Raw genomic sequence first — 6,227 nt, 5'->3', positions numbered from 1 at the left:
GAAAGACCGATTTTTTATAACAACAGAAAAATTAAAATTTTGTGATCATAATTTTCGCCCTGTTATTTGGATTTTTTTTTTTTTTTGGAAAATCACAAAAATATCGATAACTTCAACACAAGCCCCCTAATCTATATAAAACTTGGGGGTGTAAGTTGGGTTTGTAAGTTAGTATTTAAGGGTTAGTATTTGGCCCGGGTTACTCAAATCCACTGCTTCATAATCATTACGAACTTGATAAATTCGTTGTTAAACAAAATTGGAATTTGGAATTTTTGGATGATTCGTTCAAAAGTCCAAGACACAATCAATTGTACGAGAAATAAATTTAAGTTTTGTATACCACCTGTTTATATTCTTATACAAATTGCCATGTTTTTAAACTATATTATTTGGGAAACAAATGCATAGAATGATGGCTTCAATTTTTTTCGGAATGGTTTTTATCATGAATGGAACCAAGCGAGACGTTCACACCACAAGGACAATAGCCATTGGTAATTTATACAAGTCATTAGAATATTTCATCAGGAATGCTTTTGTATCGAACTATGAGAAAATTATTGCAATTCGACTGAAAAAACATATAACTAAATTTACATACATGCACGTGCATGCATATAACTAAATTTGCATGCATTCACGTGTATATAACTAAATTTACATAAATTCACGTGCATGCATACATTTATAATGTTTTTGATAAGTATGATTTTTTTCTTTTTTTAACAAGTGCTTTCTCAGTCGAATTTTATTGATTTCGTCCTAGTTTTAACCTAGGATTATATGTGAATGGAAAATAAAATACTGGGACAACTAAAGGCCTTCGTATTTAGTCGTTGCTTAAGCGAGAAATATTTTCAGTCAGGTTTCGTCCATAGCATGTAGCTTTGTCGATGAAATCTCCTGTCCATTTTTTTTTTTAGTCTTTTGAACGGCTGAATTTTTTATTTATATAAAATATAAACAAAATATTATGAATAAACGATGTGTTGCAAAATGTGAAAAAATGCTATAAAAATAAGTAGATTTTTGGAAATATAAAATTCAACGTCATGTCATTCGATTATGGTATTATTTTTTGTCTACTTGTTGGGGGAACGTTCCTTCACCCTTTATACTTCCGCTTCCGGAACCTGTGGCCAATGCCTTCGACATTAGACAAGGGTGATAAATATCGTTAATTGCCATAATCGTACGACCTCTCTTCGACCTCAATTGCTTAATTGACTCAGCGTACTTGAGTCGTTCGCTGACCTTACCTTCAGAGCAAAGTATAGAATGAACTTCGTATCTTATATCATCTGTTGTAGTTATGTTTTGAGTTTCTTCCTCATCCTGAACGTTTTTCAAATGTCTTTCATTAGTCAAGTACTATAATACAGGAACAATACAATACAATAGATATAGGAGGAAATACATTTGAACAGGTAGATAGGTTTACGTATTTAGGTTCTACGAGTTACATATCATAAAAAATCAGTGAAGACTAAAATGACTTTATTCTAACATATTTACAAGAACTACATGTTACTGTTACTGTTACTGTTACAGAGTGTCTCTCTTCTTCTTTACTTCTTACTTAGCTATCTAGTCTAGGAAATATATATGAACACTTGAGAAGAGGGGGTAGGAAGAATAGTGAAATAGGAGAAGGGGTTTTGACCAATCGGATAATTTTAGGAGACTAGGTGGGGGTTAGAGAGCCTATGAAATTTAGAAGTAAATATCTGGAAGGGGGGAAAAGGCGTGGCGAGAAGTTGGGTGGTCATGACCTAAGGACTTGTGTGTACTGACTTACATATGTTAACCATAAAATAGTTTGACTGATGCCAGTCCATTGTGAGATGACAGCATGTACCTGCCAAAGTGTCAGCCCTTTTGCTATTGATGTAGGATACTAAGGGCTTGAAAGGGCTGTTAGAAGGGTCTGAAGGGCCTTCTGGGAACCTAGTCGTTTTTATTGAGTTGAGTTTCTATAAAATTGTTAGGAAATGTGAACATATGGAACCATACGTCTAAAGTGACTGAATCTATAGTTGGGCAGGGGACAATCGTTTAAATTTATAATACCGGTTCCTTAACTTACGGTTATTAGAAAATACGATATTGATGAGAAAAATAAAAGCGATATTAAAAGTGGAAAACGCTTGTTATTTTTAAAATTCGAAATTGCTTGACTCGCGCATTCTGTTCAAAATCTTAAAAGTTAAAATTTACAAAACTATTGTCCTTCCCATTGTTGTTTCTGGATGCGAAACTTGGCCTCTTACACTACGGGAAGAACAGTGCCTTAAGGTTTTTGAAAAAATAGTTTTACGTAAAATATTTGGACCGAAAAATGATGAATTTACCGGAGAATTCAGAAGACTACACCATGCTGAATATTAGAAACTTTTTTTTTTTTTTTTATGTCTCCCTTACTAGTCATTTCTGACATGACTACAGGGTACCACTATGATGAGGGGTCAAGTTTTCATTTCGTGGGACTGCCAGAGAAATAAAAGTCGATTTACTGATTTAGTAGATTTTGGTTTGGAGGGCCGTTACAGGACAGAACCATGTAGAGAACAATTGGTTGGATCAGCATCGAACCTTCGGGGTAGCTAAGTCTTTATTATTATAAAAAAAATATTATCAATTAGACATACAATCTGGATGGCGGTCAATTTGTATAACTAATGAACTATGCCTGTAAAGGTATGATAATTGTGGAACAAATAACTAGTATACAGTATCTAACAAAAAAAAAATTAATACGTAAGACTTTTTATCATAAAAACCATATGCTATGAGATTTTTACTTCAAATATGCTAACAGATAGTGAATACAAGGACTCAATAAAATCAAATTTCAATTCACTACAAAGGTACGACTCACAAAACAACTAATAACCACATTGTGTATACAAATGAGAGCGCGAGAACAACATTTAAAAAAATAAAGAATTTGAGAAATCATTTATACAATTTTAAATCATTCACTGAAAGTTTACGGCTAGAACTAGTTGCTTTGACCCACTGATCGTCAGGTTGTTAATTCATACCTCGAAATACGTAAATATCAATAATTTAATAACTAATAAAAAAAAAAAATTTATATTATCATTCACCCCTTCAATTGTTACAAAGACTCAACTCACTATGTGTGCACTCTTTCTTTTATATACTTACTGTAAGATAATTTTATATATTATTACAGAAAAACTAAAAAGAAAAGAAAAAATCAAGCTATGACCAATCCAGTCATAGTTTACCTTAAGTAAGTTATTATCTTATAATAATAATACAATAATAATAATAATAACAATATAATAATAATAACAATACGTTAATATCTTACTAGCACTTATTCCTGTCGAACAGATCCATTACCTGGGACTACATCTCGACAAACGACTGACATAGAATCCTCATACAAGACTGAAAAGACAAGAAACTGCTCGTCGATTTCGACTTTAACAACATTTACTAGACCAACGGTCTAAATTGCCAATCCATCACAAAAGACTGATCTACATGACTATTATAAGGCCTATCTGGACATACGGAGTTGAGCTTTGGGGTTCCACTAAACCATCAAATTCCTCTCGAATCCAATCCTTACATAATCCTTCGTAAAATCCTTAACGCTCCTGTTACAAATCAAGTCATCCATCATGACCTCAATGCCCATTTTGGCTAAAACCAGATACCATTCCTTCCATGGAAAACTTCCCAACCACCCAAATTCACTTGTTTCTAACCTGGCTTCTCCTTCATTACCTAATAATCCTCCTAGCCGTCTGAAAAGAAAATGGCCTCGGGATCTTCTTTAGAAATGTTATTGGATTTTTATCAATGGGTAGATTCTCAACATGTTTGTATCATGTCACTATCTCACCTACAGCAAATTTACTTGTTGTAAATAACAATAAATAAATCATTAAAAAAAAAATATCTTACTATGAATATCATTCTAAAGTATTCATTTACTAATTCGTCTATGAATTTAGAAATAAATGTGGATTTTTTAAATCTGATGCATTTATGTATTTCTATCTTCATATAAAAACCTTCCACTTTTATCTTGGTTAAGTAAATTTATTTAATTTCCAAAAGTTTTTAGTTATATCGTGAAAAAAATAATTGAAGATGTGATTCAGTTCTGTTTAAAGTTGCGCTGTTAATATTAGAAATTTCTTCACTGTGAACTTTAAATTCCTCTTTTCAATGGATCAAGGCTTTTGAAACAACTCTTGGCTTCTTCTGCAATTTGGAATGTATGATAGTCGGGATTCTCTCTTTTCAAACATTGGACTGCAGGTTTGTACGATTCGGGGGTGGAAAGCTAAATTATTATGTTTCTAAAATAATAAATTGTTATGATAACTGTATATATATTAATGAGAAGAAGATGGCTGGGGCTAACGTTTCGTCCAGAATTTCATGCCTTCGTCAGAACGACTTTGTTTAAAATTTAATTAATATTTAATATTAATATATGCAATATATTTGTTAATTTCTGTCTGATTCATACAAATTTTGAGTTATGCGTCAATAAAGTTTAATTTTGTTGATTTTTTTCAATAGGTAATAATATTCCTTAATGAACATTTTAACAAGCAGCGTTTAAAACGGTTATGAAATTTCGGAGATGTTAGGTGAGTGACAAATGAACTTTACATTTTTATTTATCTAGATATTGCTATCAATATGCATTATCAGAATCTCCAAAAATTATAGGTTTTTATTTTTATGTATATAAGCTAAAAATTTAAAATTTTACATTGTCTTCAATACATTAGTATACAAACAGTATTAGGAATAATAATTGATTAATTTAGATATCCCCCGGGATAAATGCTGTACCCAAATTAATTTAAATTTAATGGTGTCATTGGTGGTTGTAATAAATGGAATGGACTGTATTTGATGAATTTTAAAATAAATTAAGGATTGTGATTTAGGGAAATATGCCTCTATTCTTGATTGGATTATAACGTATATGGGAATATGGGGGTTTGTTAAAAGGTTGTACAATGTATTGTACAATTTAGTATTTAATGTTGATTACGGATTGCAATGGGGTTACATAAAATAATAAATTGTATTACATATAATAATAGATGCTGTAGTTTACTTGTGTTGAAGGTGTTGTAGGTTACTCGGTGAGCTAGTCAGATTTTGAAAGTGCATATTCTTGTTCTCTTCTTGTGTTCTCTTCCCTCTTTCATCCTAACTCCGCCCCTTCGCCTGAGTTGGGTGTAGGTTGTACTCATTCATGGTGAATCCCTGATCTCAGCCAAAGAAACTATATGGCTCTTGAGACGCTGTTAACTCTTCTGTTCTAGAAGCCGAAATGATTACCCAAGCCTTCTGCTTCATTAATCTGCCTCTAGATAGCATCTTGAATTTCTATTCAAAATGTGAGGGGGTACCATCCTCAAATAATAATACTCATTCTTGAAATGAATAATCATTTTAGCTCTCAGATAGTTAGGACACTACTGTTTGATTCATAAATTATTTATATCTTCAAATATCCAATACTCAATTGATAATTCAAGTATTTAGAGTGTACTGTCAATTTATATAAAACAGATTGTCATATCAATAGACTGAATGAAAAGCTGAATGAGAGTACTTGGTTATTTACTGTGACAATGGAGGGAATCCTTGAATGGCAGGAAGCCACCTTGTCAATGCTGATATCGGCTCACAGATCCGGTAATCGTTAGTTGTTACATGTTCCAATGTCAAACCGTTTTGGAAATAATTATTTACTCACCATTTTGTCGCTTAAGATGCGATTCCTTCTAAGTCCGAAGAAATAAACAATACAATTTTATTACTGATAAAAACAAAAAAATAAATAACGCATCATTCTAGATACATATCTTCTCAAATATATTTTTTTTCTGACTTCCATAATTCTTTGTAGTCCCAGTCATTCAAAGTTTGCAAATGTGTTGTATAGGTTAGACTTATTAAAATATGAAATTTTATTGAGATATTCTCTCTCGTTTTTTAATTAAATATATATTAAGTTATTATGAGTGAACTAAAAAGTAGAGAGCAAGTTTTGGAAAGCCTCCCTAATTTAGCTAGAGATATTGGATAGGTGTCATTTCACGGTATATTCCATGCTTTTTTCATATGATATGCAATACTATATATGAAATGAAATGAAAAAATTACTTTATTCTGGGACATATGTCCCCTAAGAATAATTACATGGTTCATAT

General features: G+C 31.8%; 1 long non-coding RNA gene across 1 annotated transcript in view; it reads left to right on the top strand.

Annotated features, from left to right (window-relative positions):
* The first annotated feature begins 403 nt into the window (after positions 1 to 403).
* Positions 404 to 6,227, top strand: part of LOC136795236 (uncharacterized) — a 12,439-nt gene continuing 6,615 nt past the window's right edge. The window contains exons 1-2 of the long non-coding RNA XR_010842808.1: positions 404 to 497; positions 4,573 to 4,643. This is a non-coding gene — a long non-coding RNA (uncharacterized lncRNA). The remainder of the gene's footprint in view (positions 498 to 4,572; positions 4,644 to 6,227) is intronic.

The sequence above is a fragment of the Halyomorpha halys genome, unplaced genomic scaffold, assembly GCF_000696795.3.
Source record: "Halyomorpha halys isolate HHAL.00 unplaced genomic scaffold, Hhal_1.1 Scaffold50.1, whole genome shotgun sequence".
NCBI lineage: Eukaryota > Metazoa > Arthropoda > Insecta > Hemiptera > Pentatomidae > Halyomorpha > Halyomorpha halys.
This window is presented reverse-complemented; position numbering and strand designations above follow the sequence as displayed.